Source organism: Mobula birostris, chromosome 2 (assembly GCF_030028105.1).
Source record: "Mobula birostris isolate sMobBir1 chromosome 2, sMobBir1.hap1, whole genome shotgun sequence".
NCBI classification, from domain to species: Eukaryota; Metazoa; Chordata; class Chondrichthyes; order Myliobatiformes; family Myliobatidae; genus Mobula; species Mobula birostris.
Window position 1 is genome coordinate 137,115,182 of NC_092371.1, and position 25,201 is coordinate 137,140,382.

At 55.3% G+C, this 25,201-nt stretch overlaps 1 protein-coding gene across 1 annotated transcript in view; it reads right to left on the bottom strand.

The window, feature by feature from the left end:
- Positions 1-25,201, bottom strand: part of lclat1 (lysocardiolipin acyltransferase 1) — a 49,699-nt gene that overhangs the window by 7,228 nt on the left and 17,270 nt on the right. The gene's annotated exons all lie outside the window — the stretch shown is intronic.

Genomic DNA, 25,201 nt, shown 5'->3' on the forward strand with positions numbered 1-25,201 from the left:
GCTAACCAACGGATGGCCCTGTTTGTGGTTGTGCGATCCGTCCACACGGCTGTTAAAAAGAAAGGGAAGGAGCTCCTGAAACCTGTTAGGGGACATAGACACAGGACAAGGAGACCTGCTCCCTCCCCCCAGCCAGGACATTGGCAAGAAGGTGCAGCACAGTCACCAAGGTCTCAGTAGAAAGTATTAATATCAATGGTGGGAGGGAGATTATCCGCAGGTTCCAGTGTCTCTTGGTACTCAGGGAAAGGAGATATGCAGTGAGTTTCCTGTAGGAAACCCACACCATTCAGGGGGAAAGACAAATTAATCTGACTCCTGGATTAGCGTGGAAGGGTCTATATGAGTCACTTCAGCTCCAATTCAAGCAGAGAGGCCATATTGTTGGCCCCAAACCTCCAGTTGGAGTATTTTGAAAGTAAACAAGCTCGAGCCAGGCCGCCTGCTCCATCTTGCCGTGTGCTTAGATGGAGCAACACAGCTTTCACCCCGGGGGCACAGCCTTCAGAAGTGTATGTGGCTCATGAAGTCAAGTGTCAGCCTCATCGCTACGCGAGAACTACCAGGTTTTCACCAGGAGCTTCTGCGAGTCTGGGGCAGGAAGGGTAATGCTGAGACAGTGTCACTACAGGAAGGGTAATGCTGAGACAGTATGACACTGCAGGAAAGGTAACGCTGAGACAGTGTCACACTGCAGGAAGGGAAATGCTGAGACAGTGTCACACTGCAGGAAGGGTAATGCTGAGACAGTGTCACACTGCAGGAAGGGTAATGCTGAGACAGTGTCACACTACAGGAAGGGTAACGCTGAGACAGTGTCACACTACAGGAGGCGTAACGCTGAATCAGTGTCACACTACAGAAAGGGTAACGCTGAGACAGAGTCACACTACAGGAAGGGTAACGCTGAGACAGTGTCACACAACAGGAAGGGTAACGCTGAGACAGAGTCACACTGCAGGAAGGGTAACGCTGAGACAGTGACACACTGCAGGAAGGGTAACACTGAAACAGTGTCACTAAAGGAAGGGTAACACTGAGACAGTGTCACACTACAGGAAGGGTAACGCTGAGACGGTGTCACACTACAGGAAGGGTAACGCAGAGACAGTGACACACTACAGGAAGGGTAAGGCCGAGACGGTGTCACACTACAGGAAGGGTAAGGCCGAGACGGTGTCACACTACGGGAAGGGTAATGCCGAGACGGTGTCACTACGGGAAGGGTAACGCCGTGACGGTGTCACTACAGGAAGGGTAACGCTGAGACAGTGTCACACTACAGGAAGGGTAACGCTGAGACAGTGTCACAATAAGGGTAACGCTGAGACGGTGTCACACTACAGGAAGGGTAAGGCTGAGACGGTGTCACACTACAGGAAGGGTAACGCTGAGACAGTGTCACTACAGGAAGGGTAACGCTGAGACAGTGTCGCACTACAGGAAGGGTAACGCTGAGACAGTGTCGCACGACATGAAGGGTAACGCTGAGACAGTGTCACTACAGGAAGGGTAACGCTGAGACAGTGTCACTACAGGAAGGGTAACGCTGAGACAGTGTCACACTACAGGAAGGGTAACGCTGAGACGGTGTCACTACAGGAAGGGTAACGCACAGACAGCGTCACACTACAGGAAGGGTAACGCCGAGACAGCGTCACACTACAGGAAGGGTAACGCCGAGACAGCGTCACACTACAGGAAGGGTAACGCCGAGACAGCGTCACACTACAGGAAGGGTAACGCCGAGACAGCGTCACACTACAGGAAGGGTAACGCCGAGACAGCGTCACACTACAGGAAGGGTAACGCCGAGACAGTGTCACACTACAGGAAGGGTAACGCTGAGACGGTGTCACTACAGGAAGGGTAACGCACAGACAGCGTCACACTACAGGAAGGGTAACGCCGAGACAGCGTCACACTACAGGAAGGGTAAATGCTGACACCGTGTCACACTGCAGGAAGGGTAACGCTGAGACAGTGTCACACTGCAGGAAGGGTAACGCTGAGACGGTGTCACACTACGGGAAGTGTAACGCTGAGATGGTGTCACACTACGGGAAGTGTAACGTTGAGACGGTGTCAAACTACAGGAAGGGTAACACTGACACGGTGTCACACTACAGCAAGGGTAACGCTGAGACAGTGTCGCACTACAGGAAGGGTAACGCTGAGACAGTGTCGCATGACATGAAGGGTAACGCTGAGACAGTGTCACTGCAGGAAGGGTAACGCCGAGACGGTGTCGCACTACGGGAAGGGTAATGCCGAGACGGTGTCACTGCAGGAAGGGTAACGCCGAGACGGTGTCGCACTACGGGAAGGGTAATGCTGAGACAGTGTCACACTACGGGAAGGGTAACGCTGAGACGGTGTCACTACAGGAAGGGTAACGCTGAGACAGTGTCACACTACAGGAAGGGTAACGCTGAGACAGTGTCACTACAGGAAGGGTAACGCTGAGACAGTGTCACACTACAGGAAGGGAAACACTGAGACAGAGCCACACTGCAGGAAGGGTAATGCTGAGACAGTGTCACACTGCAGGAAGGGTAACGCTGAGACAGCATCACTACAGGAAGGGTAACGCTGAGACAGTGTCACTACAGGAAGGGTAACGCTGAGACAGAGTTGCACTACAGGAAGGGTAACGCTGAGACAGTGTCACTACAGGAAGGGTAACGCTGAGACAGTGTTGCACTACAGGAAGGGTAATGCTGAGACAGTGCCGCATGACATGAAGGGTAACGCTGAGACAGTGTCACACTACAGGAAGGGTAACGCTGAGACGGTCTGACACTACAGGAAGGGTAACGCTGAGACGGTGTCACACTACAGTAAGGGTTACCCTGAGACGGTGTCACACGACGGGAAGTGTAACGCTGAGAGAGTGTCACACTACAGGAAGGGTAACGCTGAGACGGTGTCACGCGACGGGAAGGGTAACGCTGAGACGGCGTCACGCGACGGGAAGGGTAACGCTGAGACGGTGTCACACGACGGGAATGGTAACGCTGAGACGGTGTCACTACAGGAAGGGTAACACTGAGACGGCGTCACACTACAGGAAGGGTAACGTTGAGACGGCGTCACACTACAGGAAGGGTAACGCTGAGACGGCGTCACTGCAGGAAGTGTAATGCTGAGACGGCCTCACTGCAGGAAGGGTAAGGCTGAGACGGTGTCACACTACAGGAAGGTTAACACTAAGACAGTGTCACCTACACAGGAAGAGTAACACTGACACCGTGTCACACTACAGGAAGGGTAACGCTGAGACAGTGTCACACGACGGGAAGGGTAACGCTGAGACGGTGTCACACGACGGGAAGGGTAACGCTGAGACGGTGTCACTACAGGAAGGGTAACGCTGAGACGGCGTCACACTACAGGAAGGGTAACGCTGAGACGGCGTCACTACAGGAAGGGTAACGCTGAGACGGCGTCACTGCAGGAAGGGTAACGCTGGGACGGCGTCACTGCTGGAAGGGTAACGCTGAGACAGCGTCACTGCAGGAAGGGTAACGCTGAGACAGTGTCACACTGCAGGAAGGGTAACGCCGAGACAGTGTCACTGCAGGAAGGGTAACGCCGAGACAGTGTCACTGCAGGAAGGGTAACGCCGAGACGGTGTCGCACTACGGGAAGGGTAACGCCGAGACGGTGTCACACTACGGGAAGGGTAACGCCGAGACGGTGTCACACGACGGGAAGGGTAACGCCGAGACGGTGTCACACGACGGGAAGGGTAACGCCGAGACGGTGTCACACGACGGGAAGGGTAACGCTGAGACAGTGTCAGACTGCAGGAAGGGTAACGCTGAGACAGTGTCAGACTGCAGGAAGAGTAACGCTGAGACGGTGTTGCACTGCAGGAAGGGTAACGCTGAGACGGGTAACGCTGAGACGGTGTCACACTACAGGAAGGGTAACGCTGAGACAGTGTCACTACAGGAAGGGTAACGCTGAGACGGCGTCACGCGACGGGAAGGGTAACGCTGAGACGGCGTCACGCGACGGGAAGGGTAACGCTGAGACGGCGTCACGCGACGGGAAGGGTAACGCTGAGACGGCGTCACGCGACGGGAAGGGTAACGCTGAGACGGCGTCACGCGACGGGAAGGGTAACGCTGAGACGGCGTCACTGCAGGAAGGGTAACGCTGAGACGGCGTCACTGCAGGAAGGGTAACGCTGAGACGGCGTCACTGCAGGAAGGGTAACGCTGAGACAGTGTCACACTACAGGAAGGGTAATGCTGAGACAGTGTCAGAGCAGGAAGGGTAACGCTGAGACAGTGTCACACTGCAGAAGGGGTTACGCTGAGACAGTGTCTCACTGCAGGAAGGGTTATGTTGAGACAGTGTCACTACAGGAAGGATAACGCTGAGACAGTGTCACACTGCAGGAAGGGTAACGCTAAATCAGTGTCAAACAGCAGGAAGGGTAACGCTGACACAGTGTCACACTACCGGAAGGGTAACGCTGAGACAGTGTCACACTAAGGGTAAGGCTGAGATGGTGTCACACTACAGGAAGGGTAAGGCTGAGACGGTGTCACACTACAGGAAGGTTAACGCTAAGACAGTGTCACCTACACAGGAAGAGTAACACTGACACCGTGTCACACTACAGGAAGGGTAACGCTGAGACAGTGTCACACGACGGGAAGGGTAACGCTGAGACGGTGTCACACGACGGGAAGGGTAACGCTGAGACGGTGTCACTACAGGAAGGGTAACGCTGAGACGGCGTCACACTACAGGAAGGGTAACGCTGAGACGGCGTCACACTACAGGAAGGGTAACGCTGAGACGGCGTCACTGCAGGAAGGGTAACGCTGAGACGGCGTCACTGCAGGAAGGGTAACGCTGAGACAGTGTCACACTACAGGAAGGGTAATGCTGAGACAGTGTCAGAGCAGGAAGGGTAACGCTGAGACAGTGTCACACTGCAGAAGGGGTTACGCTGAGACAGTGTCTCACTGCAGGAAGGGTTATGTTGAGACAGTGTCACTACAGGAAGGATAACGCTGAGACAGTGTCACACTGCAGGAAGGGTAACGCTGAGACAGTGATACACGACAGGAAGGGTAACGCTGACACAGTGTCACACTACCGGAAGGGTAACGCTGAGACAGTGTCACACTAAGGGTAAGGCTGAGACGGTGTCACACTACAGGAAGGGTAAGGCTGAGACGGTGTCACACTACAGGAAGGGTAACGCTGAGACGGTGTCACACGACGGGAAGGGTAACGCTGAGACGGTGTCACACGACGGGAAGGGTAACACTGAGACGGTGTCACTACAGGAAGGGTAACGCTGAGACGGCGTCACGCGACGGGAAGGGTAACGCTGAGACGGCGTCACGCGACGGGAAGGGTAACGCTGAGACGGCGTCACGCGACGGGAAGGGTAACGCCGAGACGGTGTCACGCGACGGGAAGGGTAACGCCGAGACGGTGTCACTACAGGAAGGTTAACGCCGAGACAGTGTCACCTACGCAGGAAGAGTAACGCTGACACCGTGTCACACTGCAGGAAGGGTAACGCTGAGACAGTGTCACACTACGGGAAGGGTAACGCTGAGACGGCGTCACGCGACGGGAAGGGTAACGCTGAGACGGCGTCACGCGACGGGAAGGGTAACGCTGAGACGGCGTCACGCGACGGGAAGGGTAACGCTGAGACGGCGTCACGCGACGGGAATGGTAACGCTGAGATGGGGTCACTACAGGAAGGGTAACGCTGAGACGGCGTCACTGCAGGTAGGGTAACGCTGAGACGGCCTCACTGCAGGAAGGGTAACGCTGAGACGGCGTCACTGCAGGAAGGGTAACGCTGAGACGGCGTCACTGCAGGAAGGGTAACGCTGAGACGGCGTCACGCGACGGGAAGGGTAACGCTGAGACGGCGTCACGCGACGGGAAGGGTAACGCTGAGACGGCGTCACGCGACGGGAAGGGTAACGCTGAGACGGCATCACGCGACGGGAAGGGTAACGGTGAGGCGGCGTCACTGCAGGAAGGGTAACGCTGAGACGGCGTCACTGCAGGAACGGTAACGCTGAGACGGCGTCACTACAGGTAGGGTAACGCTGAGACAGTGTCACACTACAGGAAGGGTAACGCTGAGACAGTGTCAGAGCAGGAAGGGTAACGCTGAGACAGTGTCACACTGCAGAAGGGGTTACGCTGAGACAGTGTCCCACTGCAGGAAGGGTTACGCTGAGACGGTGTCACTACAGGAAGGATAACGCTGAGACAGTGTCACACTGCAGGAAGGGTAACGCTGAATCAGTGTCACACAGCAGGAAGGGTAACGCTGACACAGTGTCACACTACCGGAAGGGTAACGCTGAGACAGTGTCACACTAAGGGTAAGGCTGAGATGGTGTCACACTACAGGAAGGGTAAGGCTGAGACGGTGTCACACTACAGGAAGGTTAACGCTAAGATGGTGTCACCTACACAGGAAGAGTAACACTGACACCGTGTCACACTACAGGAAGGGTAACGCTGAGACAGTGTCAGAGCAGGAAGGGTAACGCTGAGACAGTGTCACACTGCAGAAGGGGTTACGCTGAGACAGTGTCCCACTGCAGGAAGGGTTATGCTGAGACAGTGTCACTACAGGAAGGATAACGCTGAGACAGTGTCACACTGCAGGAAGGGTAACGCTGAATCAGTGTCACACAGCAGGAAGGGTAACGCTGACACAGTGTCACACTACCGGAAGGGTAACGCTGAGACAGTGTCACACTAAGGGTAAGGCTGAGATGGTATCACACTACAGGAAGGGTAAGGCTGAGACGGTGTCACACTACAGGAAGGTTAACGCTGAGACGGTGTCACCTACACAGGAAGAGTAACACTGACACCGTGTCACACTACAGGAAGGGTAACGCTGAGACGGTGTCACTACAGGAAGGGTAACGCTGAGACGGCGTCACACTACAGGAAGGGTAACGCCGAGACGGCGTCACACTACAGGAAGGGTAACGCCGAGACGGTGTCACACGACGGGAAGGGTAACGCCGAGACGGTGTCACACGACGGGAAGGGTAACGCCGAGACGGTGTCACACGACGGGAAGGGTAACGCCGAGACGGTGTCACACGACGGGAAGGGTAACGCCGAGACGGTGTCACACGATGGGAAGGGTAACGCCGAGATGGTGTCACTACAGGAAGGGTAACGCCGAGAAGGTGTCACTCTACAGGAAGGGTAACGCCGAGACGGTGTCACTCTACAGGAGGGGTAACGCCGAGACAGTGTCACACTGCAGGAAGGGTAACGCACAGACAGTGTCACACTGCAGGAAGGGTAACGCTGAGACAGTGTCACACTGCAGGAAGGGTAACGCTGAGACAATGTCACTGCAGGAAGGGTAACGCTGAGACGGTGTCACACTACGGGAAGGGTCACGCTGAGACGGTGTCACTACAGGAATGGTAACGCTTAGTGTCATTACAGGAAGGGTAACGCTGAGACAGTGTCTCACTGCAGGAAGGGTAACGCTGAGACGGTGTCACACTACGGGAAGTGTAATGCTGAGACGGTGTCACACTACGGGAAGGGTAACGCTGAAACGGTGTCACTACAGGAAGGGTAACGCTGACACAGTGTCACACTACAGGAAGGGTAACGCTGAGACAGTGTCGCACGACATGAAGGGTAACGCTGAGACAGTGTCACTACAGGAAGGGTAACGCTGAGACAGTGCCGCACTACAGGAAGGGTAACGCTGAGACAGTGTCGCACGACATGAAGGGTAACGCTGAGCCATGTCACTACAGGAAGGGTAACGCTGAGACAGTGACACACGACAGGAAGGGTAACGCTGAGATAGTGACACACGACAGGAAGGGTAACGCTGAGACAGTGTCACACTGCAGGAAGGGTAACGCTGAGACAGTGCCACACTACAGGAATGGTAACGCTGAATCAGTGTTACTAGAGGAAGCGTAACACTGAGACAGTGCCACACTACAGGAAGGGTAACGCTGAGACGGTGTCAGAGCAGGAAGGGTAACGCTGAGACAGTGTCACACTGCAGAAGGGGTTACGCTGAGACAGTGTCTCACTGCAGGAAGGGTTATGTTGAGACAGTGTCACTACAGGAAGGATAACGCTGAGACAGTGTCACACTGCAGGAAGGGTAACGCTAAATCAGTGTCAAACAGCAGGAAGGGTAACGCTGACACAGTGTCACACTACCGGAAGGGTAACGCTGAGACGGTGTCACACGACGGGAAGGGTAAGGCTGAGACGGTGTCACACTACAGGAAGGGTAAGGCTGAGACGGTGTCACACTACAGGAAGGGTAACGCTGAGACGGTGTCACACGACGGGAAGGGTAACGCTGAGACGGTGTCACACGATGGGAAGGGTAACACTGAGACGGTGTCACTACAGGAAGGGTAACGCTGAGACGGCGTCACGCGACGGGAAGGGTAACGCTGAGACGGCGTCACGCGACGGGAAGGGTAACGCCGAGACGGCGTCACGCGACGGGAAGGGTAACGCCGAGACGGCGTCACGCGACGGGAAGGGTAACGCCGAGACGGTGTCACGCGACGGGAAGGGTAACGCCGAGACGGTGTCACTACAGGAAGGTTAACGCCGAGACAGTGTCACCTACGCAGGAAGAGTAACGCTGACACCGTGTCACACTGCAGGAAGGGTAACGCTGAGACAGTGTCACACTACGGGAAGGGTAACGCTGAGACGGCGTCACGCGACGGGAAGGGTAACGCTGAGACGGCGTCACGCGACGGGAAGGGTAACGCTGAGACGGCGTCACGCGACGGGAAGGGTAACGCTGAGACGGCGTCACGCGACGGGAATGGTAACGCTGAGACGGGGTCACTACAGGAAGGGTAACGCTGAGACGGCGTCACTGCAGGAAGGGTAACGCTGAGACGGCCTCACTGCAGGAAGGGTAACGCTGAGACGGCGTCACTGCAGGAAGGGTAACGCTGAGACGGCGTCACTGCAGGAAGGGTAACGCTGAGACGGCGTCACGCGACGGGAAGGGTAACGCTGAGACGGCGTCACGCGACGGGAAGGGTAACGCTGAGACGGCGTCACGCGACGGGAAGGGTAACGCTGAGACGGCGTCACGCGACGGGAAGGGTAACGCTGAGACGGCGTCACGCGACGGGAAGGGTAACGCTGAGACGGCGTCACGCGACGGGAAGGGTAACGGTGAGACGGCGTCACTGCAGGAAGGGTAACGCTGAGACGGCGTCACTGCAGGAAGGGTAACGCTGAGACGGCGTCACTACAGGTAGGGTAACGCTGAGACAGTGTCACACTACAGGAAGGGTAACGCTGAGACAGTGTCAGAGCAGGAAGGGTAACGCTGAGACAGTGTCACACTGCAGAAGGGGTTACGCTGAGACAGTGTCCCACTGCAGGAAGGGTTACGCTGAGACGGTGTCACTACAGGAAGGATAACGCTGAGACAGTGTCACACTGCAGGAAGGGTAACGCTGAATCAGTGTCACACAGCAGGAAGGGTAACGCTGACACAGTGTCACACTACCGGAAGGGTAACGCTGAGACAGTGTCACACTAAGGGTAAGGCTGAGATGGTGTCACACTACAGGAAGGGTAAGGCTGAGACGGTGTCACACTACAGGAAGGTTAACGCTAAGACGGTGTCACCTACACAGGAAGAGTAACACTGACACCGTGTCACACTACAGGAAGGGTAACGCTGAGACAGTGTCAGAGCAGGAAGGGTAACGCTGAGACAGTGTCACACTGCAGAAGGGGTTACGCTGAGACAGTGTCCCACTGCAGGAAGGGTTATGCTGAGACAGTGTCACTACAGGAAGGATAACGCTGAGACAGTGTCACACTGCAGGAAGGGTAACGCTGAATCAGTGTCACACAGCAGGAAGGGTAACGCTGACACAGTGTCACACTACCGGAAGGGTAACGCTGAGACAGTGTCACACTAAGGGTAAGGCTGAGATGGTATCACACTACAGGAAGGGTAAGGCTGAGACGGTGTCACACTACAGGAAGGTTAACGCTGAGACGGTGTCACCTACACAGGAAGAGTAACACTGACACCGTGTCACACTACAGGAAGGGTAACGCTGAGACGGTGTCACTACAGGAAGGGTAACGCTGAGACGGCGTCACACTACAGGAAGGGTAACGCCGAGACGGCGTCACACTACAGGAAGGGTAACGCCGAGACGGTGTCACACGACGGGAAGGGTAACGCCGAGACGGTGTCACACGACGGGAAGGGTAACGCCGAGACGGTGTCACACGACGGGAAGGGTAACGCCGAGACGGTGTCACACAATGGGAAGGGTAACGCCGAGATGGTGTCACTACAGGAAGGGTAACGCCGAGAAGGTGTCACTCTACAGGAAGGGTAACGCCGAGACGGTGTCACTCTACAGGAGGGGTAACGCCGAGACAGTGTCACACTGCAGGAAGGGTAACGCACAGACAGTGTCACACTGCAGGAAGGGTAACGCTGAGACAGTGTCACACTGCAGGAAGGGTAACGCTGAGACAATGTCACTGCAGGAAGGGTAACGCTGAGACGGTGTCACACTACGGGAAGGGTCACGCTGAGACGGTGTCACTACAGGAATGGTAACGCTGAGACAGTGTCATTACAGGAAGGGTAACGCTGAGACAGTGTCTCACTGCAGGAAGGGTAACGCTGAGACGGTGTCACACTACGGGAAGTGTAATGCTGAGACGGTGTCACACTACGGGAAGGGTAACGCTGAGACAGCGTCACTACAGGAAGGGTAACGCTGACACAGTGTCACACTACAGGAAGAGTAATGCTGAGACAGTGTCACACTACAGGAAGGGTAACGCTGAGACAGTGTCACTACAGGAAGGGTAACGCTGAGATGGTGTCAGAGCAGGAAGGGTAACGCTGAGACGGTGTCACGCTACGGGAAGGGTAACGCTGAGACGGTGTCACTCTACAGGAGGGGTAACGCCGAGACAGTGTCACACTGCAGGAAGGGTAACGCACAGACAGTGTCACACTGCAGGAAGGGTAACGCTGAGCCATGTCACTACAGGAAGGGTAACGCTGAGACAGTGTCACACTGCAGGAAGGGTAACGCACAGACAGTGTCACACTGCAGGAAGGGTAACGCTGAGCCATGTCACTACAGGAAGGGTAACGCTGAGACAGTGACACACGACAGGAAGGGTAACGCTGAGACAGTGTCACACTACAGGAAGGGTAACGCTGAATCAGTGTTACTAGAGGAAGCGTAACACTGAGACAGTGTCACACTACAGGAAGGGTAACGCTGAGACGGTGTCACACTACAGGAAGGGTAACGCTGAGACGGTGTCACACTACAGGATGGGTAACGCTGAGACGGTGTCACACTACAGGAAGGGTAACGCTGAGACAGTGTCACACTGCAGGAAGGTTAACGCTGATACAGTGTCACACTGCAGGAAGGGTAACGCTGAGACAGTGTCACACTACAGGAAGGGTAACGCTGAGACAGTGTCACACTACAGGAAGGGTAAGGCTGAGACAGTGTCGCATTGCAGGACGGGTGACGCTGAGACAGTGTCTCACTGCAGGAAGGGTAACGCTGAGACGGTGTCACACTGCAGGAAGGGTAACGCTGAGACAGTGTCACACTACAGGAAGGGTAACGCTGAGACAGTGTCACACTACAGGAAGGGTAAGGCTGAGACAGTGTCGCATTGCAGGACGGGTGACGCTGAGACAGTGTCTCACTGCAGGAAGGGTAACGCTGAGACGGTGTCACACTGCAGGAAGGGTAACGCTGAGACAGTGTCACACTGCAGGAAGGGTAACGCTGAGACAGAGTCGCATGACATGAAGGGTAACGCTGAGACAGTGTCACTACAGGAAGGGTAACGCTGAGACAGTGTCACACTGCAGGAAGGGTAAGGCTGAGACAGTGTCACACTACAGGAAGGGTAAGGCTGAGACAGTGTCGCATTGCAGGACGGGTGACGCTGAGACAGTGTCTCACTGCAGGAAGGGTAACGCTGAGACGGTGTCACACTGCAGGAAGGGTAAGGCTGAGACAGTGTCACACTACAGGAAGGGTAAGGCTGAGACAGTGTCGCATTGCAGGACGGGTGACGCTGAGACAGTGTCACTGCAGGAAGGGTAACGCTGAGACGGTGTCACACTGCAGGAAGGGTAAGGCTGAGACGGTGTCACACGTCGGGAAGGGTAACGCTGAGACGGTGTGACACCACAGGAAGGGTAACGCTGAGACGGTGTCACACCGCAGGAAGGGTAACGCTGAGACGGTGTGACACCACAGGAAGGGTAACGCTGAGACGGTGTGACACCACAGGAAGGGTAATGCTGAGACGGTGTCACCCGACGGGAAGATTAACGCTGAGACTGTGTCACACGACGGGAAGGGTAACGCTGAGACGGTGTCACACGATGGGAAGGGTAACGCTGAGACAGAGTCACACTACAGGAAGGGTAACGCTGAGACGGTGTCACACTACGGGAAGGGTAACGCTGAGACGGTGTCACACGATGGGAAGGGTAACGCTGAGACGGCGTCACTACAGGAAGGGTAACGCTGGGACGGCGTCACTACAGGAAGGGTAACGCTGGGACAGCGTCACTACAGGAAGGGTAACGCTGAGACAGTGTCCCACTACAGGAAGGGTAACGCTGAGACAGTGTCCCACTACAGGAAGGGTAAGGCTGAGACAGTGTCACACTGCAGGAAGGGTAACGCTGAGACAGTGTCACACTACAGGAAGGGTAACGCTGAGACAGTGTCACTACAGGAAGGTTAACGCTGAGACAGTGTCACACTGCAGGAAGGTTAACGCTGAGACAGTGTCACACTGCAGGAAGGGTAACGCTGAGACAGTGTCCCATTACAGGAAGGGTAAGGCTGAGACAGTGTCACACTGCAGGAAGGGTAACGCTGAGACAGTGTCACACTACAGGAAGGGTAACACTGAGACAGTGTCACTACAGGAAGGGTAACGCTGAGACAGTGTCACTACAGGAAGGGTAACGCTGAGACAGTGTCACACTGCAGGAAGGGTAACGCTGAGACAGTGTCACACTGCAGGAAGGTTAAGGCTGAGACGGTGTCAGAGCAGGAAGGGTAACGCTGAGACGGCGTCACACTACGGGAAGCATAATGCTGAGACGGCGTCACACTACGGGAAGGGTAACGCTGAGACAGTGTCCCATTACAGGAAGGGTAAGGCTGAGACAGTGTCACACTGCAGGAAGGGTAACGCTGAGACAGTGTCACACTACAGGAAGGGTAACGCTGAGACAGTGTCACACTACAGGAAGGGTAAGGCTGAGACAGTGTCGCATTGCAGGACGGGTGACGCTGAGACAGTGTCTCACTGCAGGAAGGGTAACGCTGAGACGGTGTCACACTGCAGGAAGGGTAACGCTGAGACGGTGTGACACCACAGGAAGGGTAACGCTGAGACGGTGTCACCCGACGGGAAGATTAATGCTGAGACGGTGTCACACGACGGGAAGGGTAACGCTGAGATGGTGTCAAACTACGGGAAGGTAACGTGAGACGGTGTCACACGACGGGAAGGGTAACGCTGAGACGGTGTGACACCACAGGAAGGGTAACGCTGAGACGGTGTCACACCGCAGGAAGGGTAACGCTGAGACGGTGTGACACCACAGGAAGGGTAACGCTGAGACGGTGTCACCCGACGGGAAGATTAATGCTGAGACGGTATCACACGACGGGAAGGGTAACGCTGAGACAGTGCACTACAGGAAGTTTAACGCTGAGACAGTGTCACACTGCAGGAAGGTTAACGCTGATACAGTGTCACACTGCAGGAAGGGTAACGCTGAGACAGTGTCCCACTACAGGAAGGGTAAGGCTGAGACAGTGTCACACTGCAGGAAGGGTAACGCTGAGACAGTGTCACTACAGGAAGGGTAACGCTGAGAGTGTGTCACACTGCAGGAAGGGTAACGCTGAGACAGTGTCACACTGCAGGAAGGGTAACGCTGAGACAGTGTCACACTGCAGGAAGGGTAACGCTGAGACAGAGTCGCACGACATGAAGGGTAACGCTGAGACAGTGTCACTACAGGAAGGGTAACGCTGAGACAGTGTCACACTGCAGGAAGGGTAAGGCTGAGACAGTGTCACACTACAGGAAGGGTAAGGCTGAGACGGTGTCACACGTCGGGAAGGGTAACGCTGAGACGGTGTGACACCACAGGAAGGGTAACGCTGAGACGGTGTCACACTGCAGGAAGGGTAACGCTGAGACGGTGTGACACCACAGGAAGGGTAACGCTGAGACGGTGTGACACCACAGGAAGGGTAATGCTGAGACGGTGTCACCCGACGGGAAGATTAACGCTGAGACTGTGTCACACGACGGGAAGGGTAACGCTGAGACGGTGTCACACGATGGGAAGGGTAACGCTGAGACAGAGTCACACTACAGGAAGGGTAACGCTGAGACGGTGTCACACTACGGGAAGGGTAACGCTGAGACGGTGTCACACGATGGGAAGGGTAACGCTGAGACGGCGTCACTACAGGAAGGGTAACGCTGGGACGGCGTCACTACAGGAAGGGTAACGCTGGGACGGCGTCACTACAGGAAGGGTAACGCTGAGACAGTGTCACAATACAGGAAGGGTAACGCTGAGACAGTGTCACACTACAGGAAGGGTAACGCTGAGACAGTGTCCCACTACAGGAAGGGTAAGGCTGAGACAGTGTCACACTGCAGGAAGGGTAACGCTGAGACAGTGTCACACTACAGGAAGGGTAACGCTGAGACAGTGTCACTACAGGAAGGGTAACGCTGAGACAGTGTCACACTGCAGGAAGGTTAACGCTGAGACAGTGTCACACTGCAGGAAGGGTAACGCTGAGACAGTGTCACACTGCAGGAAGGGTAAGGCTGAGACAGTGTCACACTGCAGGAAGGGTAACGCTGAGACAGTGTCACACTACAGGAAGGGTAACACTGAGACAGTGTCACTACAGGAAGGGTAACGCTGAGACAGTGTCACTACAGGAAGGGTAACGCTGAGACAGTGTCACACTGCAGGAAGGGTAACGCTGAGACAGTGTCACACTGCAGGAAGGTTAAGGCTGAGACAGAGTCGCATGACATGAAGGGTAACGCTGAGACAGTGTCACTACAGGAAGGGTAACGCTGAGACAGTGTCACACTGCAGGAAGGGTAAGGCTGAGACAGTGTCACACTACAGGAAGGGTAAGGCTGAGACAGTGTCGCATTGCAGGACGGGTGACGCTGAGACAGTGTCTCACTGCAGGAAGGGTAACGCTGAGACGGTGTCACACTGCAGGAAGGGTAAGGCTGAGACAGTGTCACACTACAGGAAGGGTAAGGCTGAGACAGTGTCGCATTGCAGGACGGGTGACGCTGAGACAGTGTCTCACTGCAGGAAGGGTAACGCTGAGACGGTGTCACACTGCAGGAAGGGTAAGGCTGAGACGGTGTCACACGTCGGGAAGGGTAACGCTGAGACGGTGTGACACCACAGGAAGGGTAACGCTGAGACGGTGTCACACCGCAGGAAGGGTAACGCTGAGACGGTGTGACACCACAGGAAGGGTAACGCTGAGACGGTGTGACACCACAGGAAGGGTAATGCTGAGACGGTGTCACCCGACGGGAAGATTAACGCTGAGACTGTGTCACACGACGGGAAGGGTAACGCTGAGACGGTGTCACACGATGGGAAGGGTAACGCTGAGACAGAGTCACACTACAGGAAGGGTAACGCTGAGACGGTGTCACACTACGGGAAGGGTAACGCTGAGACGGTGTCACACGATGGGAAGGGTAACGCTGAGACGGCGTCACTACAGGAAGGGTAACGCTGGGACGGCGTCACTACAGGAAGGGTAACGCTGGGACAGCGTCACTACAGGAAGGGTAACGCTGAGACAGTGTCCCACTACAGGAAGGGTAACGCTGAGACAGTGTCCCACTACAGGAAGGGTAAGGCTGAGACAGTGTCACACTGCAGGAAGGGTAACGCTGAGACAGTGTCACACTACAGGAAGGGTAACGCTGAGACAGTGTCACTACAGGAAGGTTAACGCTGAGACAGTGTCACACTGCAGGAAGGTTAACGCTGAGACAGTGTCACACTGCAGGAAGGGTAACGCTGAGACAGTGTCCCATTACAGGAAGGGTAAGGCTGAGACAGTGTCACACTGCAGGAAGGGTAACGCTGAGACAGTGTCACACTACAGGAAGGGTAACACTGAGACAGTGTCACTACAGGAAGGGTAACGCTGAGACAGTGTCACTACAGGAAGGGTAACGCTGAGACAGTGTCACACTGCAGGAAGGGTAACGCTGAGACAGTGTCACACTGCAGGAAGGTTAAGGCTGAGACGGTGTCAGAGCAGGAAGGGTAACGCTGAGACGGCGTCACACTACGGGAAGCATAATGCTGAGACGGCGTCACACTACGGGAAGGGTAACGCTGAGACAGTGTCCCATTACAGGAAGGGTAAGGCTGAGACAGTGTCACACTGCAGGAAGGGTAACGCTGAGACAGTGTCACACTACAGGAAGGGTAACGCTGAGACAGTGTCACACTACAGGAAGGGTAAGGCTGAGACAGTGTCGCATTGCAGGACGGGTGACGCTGAGACAGTGTCTCACTGCAGGAAGGGTAACGCTGAGACGGTGTCACACTGCAGGAAGGGTAAGGCTGAGACGGTGTCACACATCGGGAAGGGTAACGCCGAGACGGTGTGACACCACAGGAAGGGTAACGCTGAGACGGTGTCACACTGCAGGAAGGGTAACGCTGAGACGGTGTGACACCACAGGAAGGGTAACGCTGAGACGGTGTCACCCGACGGGAAGATTAATGCTGAGACGGTGTCACACGACGGGAAGGGTAACGCTGAGATGGTGTCAAACTACGGGAAGGTAACGTGAGACGGTGTCACACGACGGGAAGGGTAACGCTGAGACGGTGTGACACCACAGGAAGGGTAACGCTGAGACGGTGTCACACCGCAGGAAGGGTAACGCTGAGACGGTGTGACACCACAGGAAGGGTAACGCTGAGACGGTGTCACCCGACGGGAAGATTAATGCTGAGACGGTATCACACGACGGGAAGGGTAACGCTGAGACAGTGCACTACAGGAAGTTTAACGCTGAGACAGTGTCACACTGCAGGAAGGTTAACGCTGATACAGTGTCACACTGCAGGAAGGGTAACGCTGAGACAGTGTCCCACTACAGGAAGGGTAAGGCTGAGACAGTGTCACACTGCAGGAAGGGTAACGCTGAGACAGTGTCACTACAGGAAGGGTAACGCTGAGAGTGTGTCACACTGCAGGAAGGGTAACGCTGAGACAGTGTCACACTGCAGGAAGGGTAACGCTGAGACAGTGTCACACTGCAGGAAGGGTAACGCTGAGACAGAGTCGCACGACATGAAGGGTAACGCTGAGACAGTGTCACTACAGGAAGGGTAACGCTGAGACAGTGTCACACTGCAGGAAGGGTAAGGCTGAGACAGTGTCACACTACAGGAAGGGTAAGGCTGAGACGGTGTCACACGTCGGGAAGGGTAACGCTGAGACGGTGTGACACCACAGGAAGGGTAACGCTGAGACGGTGTCACACTGCAGGAAGGGTAACGCTGAGACGGTGTGACACCACAGGAAGGGTAACGCTGAGACGGTGTGACACCACAGGAAGGGTAATGCTGAGACGGTGTCACCCGACGGGAAGATTAACGCTGAGACTGTGTCACACGACGGGAAGGGTAACGCTGAGACGGTGTCACACGATGGGAAGGGTAACGCTGAGACAGAGTCACACTACAGGAAGGGTAACGCTGAGACGGTGTCACACTACGGGAAGGGTAACGCTGAGACGGTGTCACACGATGGGAAGGGTAACGCTGAGACGGCGTCACTACAGGAAGGGTAACGCTGGGACGGCGTCACTACAGGAAGGGTAACGCTGGGACGGCGTCACTACAGGAAGGGTAACGCTGAGACAGTGTCACAATACAGGAAGGGTAACGCTGAGACAGTGTCACACTACAGGAAGGGTAACGCTGAGACAGTGTCCCACTACAGGAAGGGTAAGGCTGAGACAGTGTCACACTGCAGGAAGGGTAACGCTGAGACAGTGTCACACTACAGGAAGGGTAACGCTGAGACAGTGTCACTACAGGAAGGGTAACGCTGAGACAGTGTCACACTGCAGGAAGGTTAACGCTGAGACAGTGTCACACTGCAGGAAGGGTAACGCTGAGACAGTGTCACACTGCAGGAAGGGTAAGGCTGAGACAGTGTCACACTGCAGGAAGGGTAACGCTGAGACAGTGTCACACTACAGGAAGGGTAACACTGAGACAGTGTCACTACAGGAAGGGTAACGCTGAGACAGTGTCACTACAGGAAGGGTAACGCTGAGACAGTGTCACACTGCAGGAAGGGTAACGCTGAGACAGTGTCACACTGCAGGAAGGTTAAGGCTGAGACGGTGTCAGAGCAGGAAGGGTAACGCTGAGACGGCGTCACACTACAGGAAGCATAATGCTGAGACGGCGTCACACTACGGGAAGGGTAACGCTGAGACGGCGTCACACTACGGGAAGGGTAACGCTGAGACAGTGTCCCATTACAGGAAGGGTAAGGCTGAGACAGTGTCACACTGCAGGAAGGGTAACGCTGAGACAGTGTCACACTACAGGAAGGGTAACGCTGAGACAGTGTCACACTACAGGAAGGGTAAGGCTGAGACAGTGTCGCATTGCAGGACGGGTGACGCTGAGACAGTGTCTCACTGCAGGAAGGGTAACGCTGAGACGGTGTCACACTGCAGGAAGGGTAAGGCTGAGACGGTGTCACACATCGGGAAGGGTAACGCCGAGACGGTGTGACACCACAGGAAGGGTAACGCTGAGACGGTGTCACACCGCAGGAAGGGTAACGCTGAGACGGTGTGAAACCACAGGAAGGGTAACGCTGAGACGGTGTCACCCGACGGGAAGATTAATGCTGAGACGGTGTCACACGACGGGAAGGGTAACGCTGAGACGGTGTCACACGACGGGAAAGGTAACGCTGAGACGGTGTCACACGACGGGAAGGGTAACGCTGAGACGGTGTCACACGACGGGAAGGGTAACGCTGAGATGGAGTCACACTACAGGAAGGGTAACGCTGAGACGGAGTCACACTACAGGAAGGGTAACGCTGAGACATTGTCAAACTGCAGGAAGGTTAAGGCTGAGACGGTGTCACACTACAGGAAGGGTAACGCTGAGACAGTGCACTACAGGAAGGTTAACGCTGAGACAGTGTCACACTGCAGGAAGGTTAACGCTGAGACAGTGTCACACTGCAGGAAGGGTAACGCTGATACAGTGTCCCACTACAGGAAGGGTAAGGCTGAGACAGTGTCACACTGCAGGAAGGGTAACGCTGAGACAGAGTCACACTGCAGGAAGGGTAACGCTGAGACGGTGTCTCACTGCAGGAAGGGTAAGGCTGAGACAGTGTCACTACAGGAAGGGTAACGCTGAGAGTGTGTCACACTGCAGGAAGGGTAACGCTGAGACAGAGTCGCACGACATGAAGGGTAACGCTGAGACAGTGTCACTACAGGAAGGGTAACGCTGAGACAGTGTCACACTGCAGGAAGGGTAAGGCTGAGACAGTGTCACACTACAGGAAGGGTAAGGCTGAGACAGTGTCGCATTGCAGGACGGGTGACGCTGAGACAGTGTCTCACTGCAGGAAGGGTAACGCTGAGACGGTGTCACACTGCAGGAAGGGTAAGGCTGAGACGGTGTCACACGTCGGGAAGGGTAACGCTGAGACGGTGTGACACCACAGGAAGGTTAACGCTGAGACGGTGTCACACCGCAGGAAGGGTAACGCTAAGACGGTGTGACACCACAGGAAGGGTAACGCTGAGACGGTGTCACCCGACGGGAAGATTAACGCTGAGACGGTGTCACACGACGGGAAGGGTAATGCTGAGACGGTGTCACACTACGGGAAGGGTAACGCTGAGACGGTGTGACACCACAGGAAGGTTAACGCTGAGACGGTGTCACACCGCAGGAAGGGTAACGCTAAGACGGTGTGACACCACAGGAAGGGTAACGCTGAGACGGTGTCACCCGACGGGAAGATTAACGCTGAGACGGTGTCACACGACGGGAAGGGTAATGCTGAGACGGTGTCACACTACGGGAAGGGTAACGCTGAGACGGTGTCACACGATGGGAAGGGTAACGCTGAGACAGAGTCACACTACAGGAAGGGTAACGCTGAGACGGTGTCACACTACAGGAAGGTTAAGGCTGAGACGGTGTCAGAGCAGGAAGTGTAAGGCTGAGACGGTGTCAGAGCAGGAAGGGTAACGCTGAGACGGCGTCACACTACGGGAAGCGTAACGCTGAGACGGCGTCACACTACGGGAAGGGTAACGCTGAGACGGCGTCACACTACGGGAAGGGTAACGCTGAGACGGCGTCACTACAGGAAGGGTAACGCTGGGACGGCGTCACTACAGGAAGGGTAACGCTGGGACGGCGTCACTACAGGAAGGGTAACGCTGTGCTGAGACAGTGTCACACTGCAGGAAGGGTGACGCTGAGACAGTGTCACACTGCAGGAAGGTTAACGCTGAGACAGTGTCACACTGCAGGAAGGGTAACGCTGAGACAGTGTCACTACAGGAAGGGTAACGCTGAGACGGCGTCACACTGCAGGAAGGGTAACGCTGAGACGGCGTCACTACAGGAATGGTAACGCTGAGACAGCGTCACTGCAGGAAGGGTAAGGCTGAGACGGCGTCACTGCAGGAAGGGTAAGGCTGAGACGGCGTCACTGCAGGAAGGGTAAGGCTGAGACGGCGTCACACTGCAGGAAGGGTAATGCTGAGACGGCGTCACACTGCAGGAAGGGTAACGCTGAGACGGCGTCACTACAGGAAGGGTAACGCTGAGACGGCGTCACTACAGGAAGGGTAACGCTGAGACGGCGTCACTACTGGAAGGGTAACGCTGAGACGGCGTCACTACAGGAAGGGTAACGCTGAGACGGCGTCACTACAGGAAGGGTAACGCTGAGACAGTGACACACGACAGGAAGGGTAACGCTGAGACAGTGACACACTACAGGAAGGGTAACGCTGAGACAGTGTCACTACAGGAAGGTTAACGCTGAGACAGTGTCACACTGCAGGAAGGTTAACGCTGAGACAGTGTCACACTGCAGGAAGGGTAACGCTGAGACAGTGTCCCATTACAGGAAGGGTAAGGCTGAGACAGTGTCACACTGCAGGAAGGGTAACGCTGAGACAGTGTCACACTACAGGAAGGGTAACGCTGAGACAGTGTCACTACAGGAAGGGTAACGCTGAGACAGTGTCACACTGCAGGAAGGTTAACGCTGAGACAGTGTCACACTGCAGGAAGGGTAACGCTGAGACAGTGTCACTACAGGAAGGGTAACGCTGAGACGGCGTCACACTGCAGGAAGGGTAACGCTGAGACGGCGTCACTACAGGAAGGGTAACGCTGAGACAGCGTCACTGCAGGAAGGGTAAGGCTGAGAAGGTGTCAGAGCAGGAAGTGTAAGGCTGAGACGGTGTCAGAGCAGGAAGGGTAACGCTGAGACGGCGTCACACTACGGGAAGCGTAACGCTGAGACGGCGTCACACTACGGGAAGGGTAACGCTGAGACGGCGTCACACTACGGGAAGGGTAACGCTGAGACGGCGTCACTACAGGAAGGGTAACGCTGGGACGGCGTCACTACAGGAAGGGTAACGCTGGGACGGCGTCACTACAGGAAGGGTAACGCTGAGACAGTGTCACACTACAGGAAGGGTAACGCTGAGACAGTGTCACACTACAGGAAGGGTAACGCTGAGACAGTGTCCCATTACAGGAAGGGTAAGGCTGAGACAGTGTCACACTGCAGGAAGGGTAACGCTGAGACAGTGTCACACTACAGGAAGGGTAACGCTGAGACAGTGTCACTACAGGAAGGTTAACGCTGAGACAGTGTCACACTGCAGGAAGGTTAACGCTGAGACAGTGTCACACTGCAGGAAGGGTAAGGCTGAGACAGTGTCACACTGCAGGAAGGGTAACGCTGAGACAGTGTCACACTACAGGAAGGGTAACGCTGAGACAGTGTCACTACAGGAAGGGTAACGCTGAGACAGTGTCACACTGCAGGAAGGTTAACGCTGAGACAGTGTCACACTGCAGGAAGGGTAACGCTGAGACAGTGTCACTACAGGAAGGGTAACGCTGAGACGGCGTCACACTGCAGGAAGGGTAACGCTGAGACGGCGTCACTACAGGAAGGGGAACGCTGAGACAGCGTCACTGCAGGAAGGGTAAGGCTGAGACGGCGTCACTGCAGGAAGGGTAAGGCTGAGACGGCGTCACACTGCAGGAAGGGTAACGCTGAGACGGCGTCACTACAGGAAAGGTAACGCTGAGACGGCGTCACTACAGGAAGGGTAACGCTGAGACGGCGTCACTACTGGAAGGGTAACGCTGAGACGGCGTCACTACTGGAAGGGTAACGCTGAGACGGCGTCACTACAGGAAGGGTAACGCTGAGACGGCGTCATTACAGGAAGGGTAACGCTGAGACAGTGACACACGACAGGAAGGGTAATGCTGAGACAGTGACACACTACAGAAAGGGTAACGCTGAGACAGTGTCTCACTACAGGAAGGGTAACGCTGAGACAGTGTCACACTGCAGGAAGGGTAACGCTGAGACAGTGTCACACTGCAGGAAGGGTAACGCAGAGACAGTGTCACACTGCAGGAAGGGTAACGCTGAGACAGTGACACACGACAGGAAGGGTAACGCTGAGACGGTGTCACTACAGGAAGGGTAACGCTGAGACAGCGTCACACTACAGGAAGGGTAACGCTGAGACGGCGTCACACTACAGGAAGGGTAACGCTGAGACGGCGTCACACTACAGGAAGGGTAACGCTGAGACAGCGTCACTGCAGGAAGGGTAAGGCTGAGACGGCGTCACTGCAGGAAGGGTAAGGCTGAGACGGCGTAACACTGCAGGAAGGGTAAGGCTGAGACGGCGTCACACTGCAGGAAGGGTAACGCTGAGACGTCGTCACACTACAGGAAGGGTAACGCTGAGACGGCGTCACACTACAGGAAGGGTAACGCTGGGACGGCGTCACTACAGGAAGGGTAACGCTGAGACGGCGTCACTACAGGAAGGGTAACGCTGAGACGGCGTCACTACAGGAAGGGTAACGCTGAAACGGCGTCACTACAGGAAGGGTAACGCTGAGACCGTGACACACGACAGGAAGGGTAACGCTGAGACAGTGACACACGACAGGAAGGGTAACGCTGAGACAGTGTCTCACTACAGGAAGGGTAACGCTGAGACAGTGTCTCACTACAGGAAGGGTAACGCTGAGACAGTGTCACACTGCAGGAAGGGTAACGCTGAGACAGTGTCACACTGCAGGAAGGGTAACGCAGAGACAGTGTCACACTGCAGGAAGGGTAACGCTGAGACAGTGACACACGACAGGAAGGGTAACGCTGAGACAGTGACACACTACAGGAAGTGTAACACTGAGACAGTGTCACTACAGGAAGGGTAACGCTGAGACACTGTCCCACTGCAGGAAGGGTAACGCTGAGACAGTGTCCCACTGCAGGAAGGGTAATGCTGAGACAGTGTCACACTACAGGAAGGGTAACACTGAGACATTGTCACTACAGGAAGGGTAACGCTGAGACAGTGTCACACTGCAGGAAGGGTAACACTGAGACAGTGTCCCACTGCAGGAAGGGTAACGCTGAGACAGTGTCACACTACAGGAAGGGTAACACTGAGACAGTGTCCCACTGCAGGAAGGGTAACGCTGAGACAGTGTCACACTACAGGAAGGGTAACGCTGACACTGTGTCACACTACAGGAAGGGTAACGCTGACACTGTGTCACACTACAGGAAGGGTAACGCTGACACTGTGTCACACTACAGGAAGGGTAACGCTGAGACAGTGTCACACTACAAGAAGGGTAACGCTGAGACTGTGTCACACTACAGGAAGGGTAACGCTGAGACAGTGTCACACTGCAGGAAGGGTAACACTGAGACAGTGTCCCACTGCAGGAAGGTTAACGCTGAGACAGTGTCACTACAGGAAGGGTAACGCTGAGACAGTGTCCCACTGCAGGAAGGGTAACACTGAGACAGTGACACACTACAGGAAGTGTAACGCTGAGACAGTGTCACTACAGGAAGGGTAACGCTGAGACAGTGTCCCACTGCAGGAAGGGTAACGCTGAGACAGTGTCCCACTGCAGGAAGGGTAATGCTGAGACAGTGTCACACTACAGGAAGGGTAACACTGAGACATTGTCACTACAGGAAGGGTAACGCTGAGACAGTGTCACACTGCAGGAAGGGTAACACTGAGACAGTGTCCCACTGCAGGAAGGGTAACGCTGAGACAGTGTCACACTACAGGAAGGGTAACACTGAGACAGTGTCCCACTGCAGGAAGGGTAACGCTGAGACAGTGTCACAGTACAGGAAGGGTAACGCTGACACTGTGTCACACTACAGGAAGGGTAACGCTGACACTGTGTCACACTACAGGAAGGGTAACGCTGACACTGTGTCACACTACAGGAAGGGTAACGCTGAGACAGTGTCACACTACAAGAAGGGTAACGCTGAGACTGTGTCACACTACAGGAAGGGTAACGCTGAGACAGTGTCACAACAGGAAGGGTAATGCTGAGACAGTGTCACTAAAAGAAGTGTAACGCTGAGACAGTGTCACACTACAGGAAGTGTAACGCTGAGACAGTGTCACACTACAGGAAGGGTAATGCTGAGACAGTGTCACACTACAGGAAGGGTAATGCTGAGACAATGTCACACTACAGGAAGGGTAATGCTGAGGGAGTGTTACACTGTAGGAGTGAGGAAAGGGAGAAGTCACGGAAGTTAGGAGGGGGATGGGTGGGATAGAGAAGGGAGATGGGGACAGGAATGGGTGGCATGGAGAAGGGATTTGGGGAAGGGGATAGGTGGGATGGGTAGGGGAGTCGGGGAGGTGTATGGGTCAGATAGGGAAGGGCAGTGGAGGCACAGGGAAGGAGATACAGGAG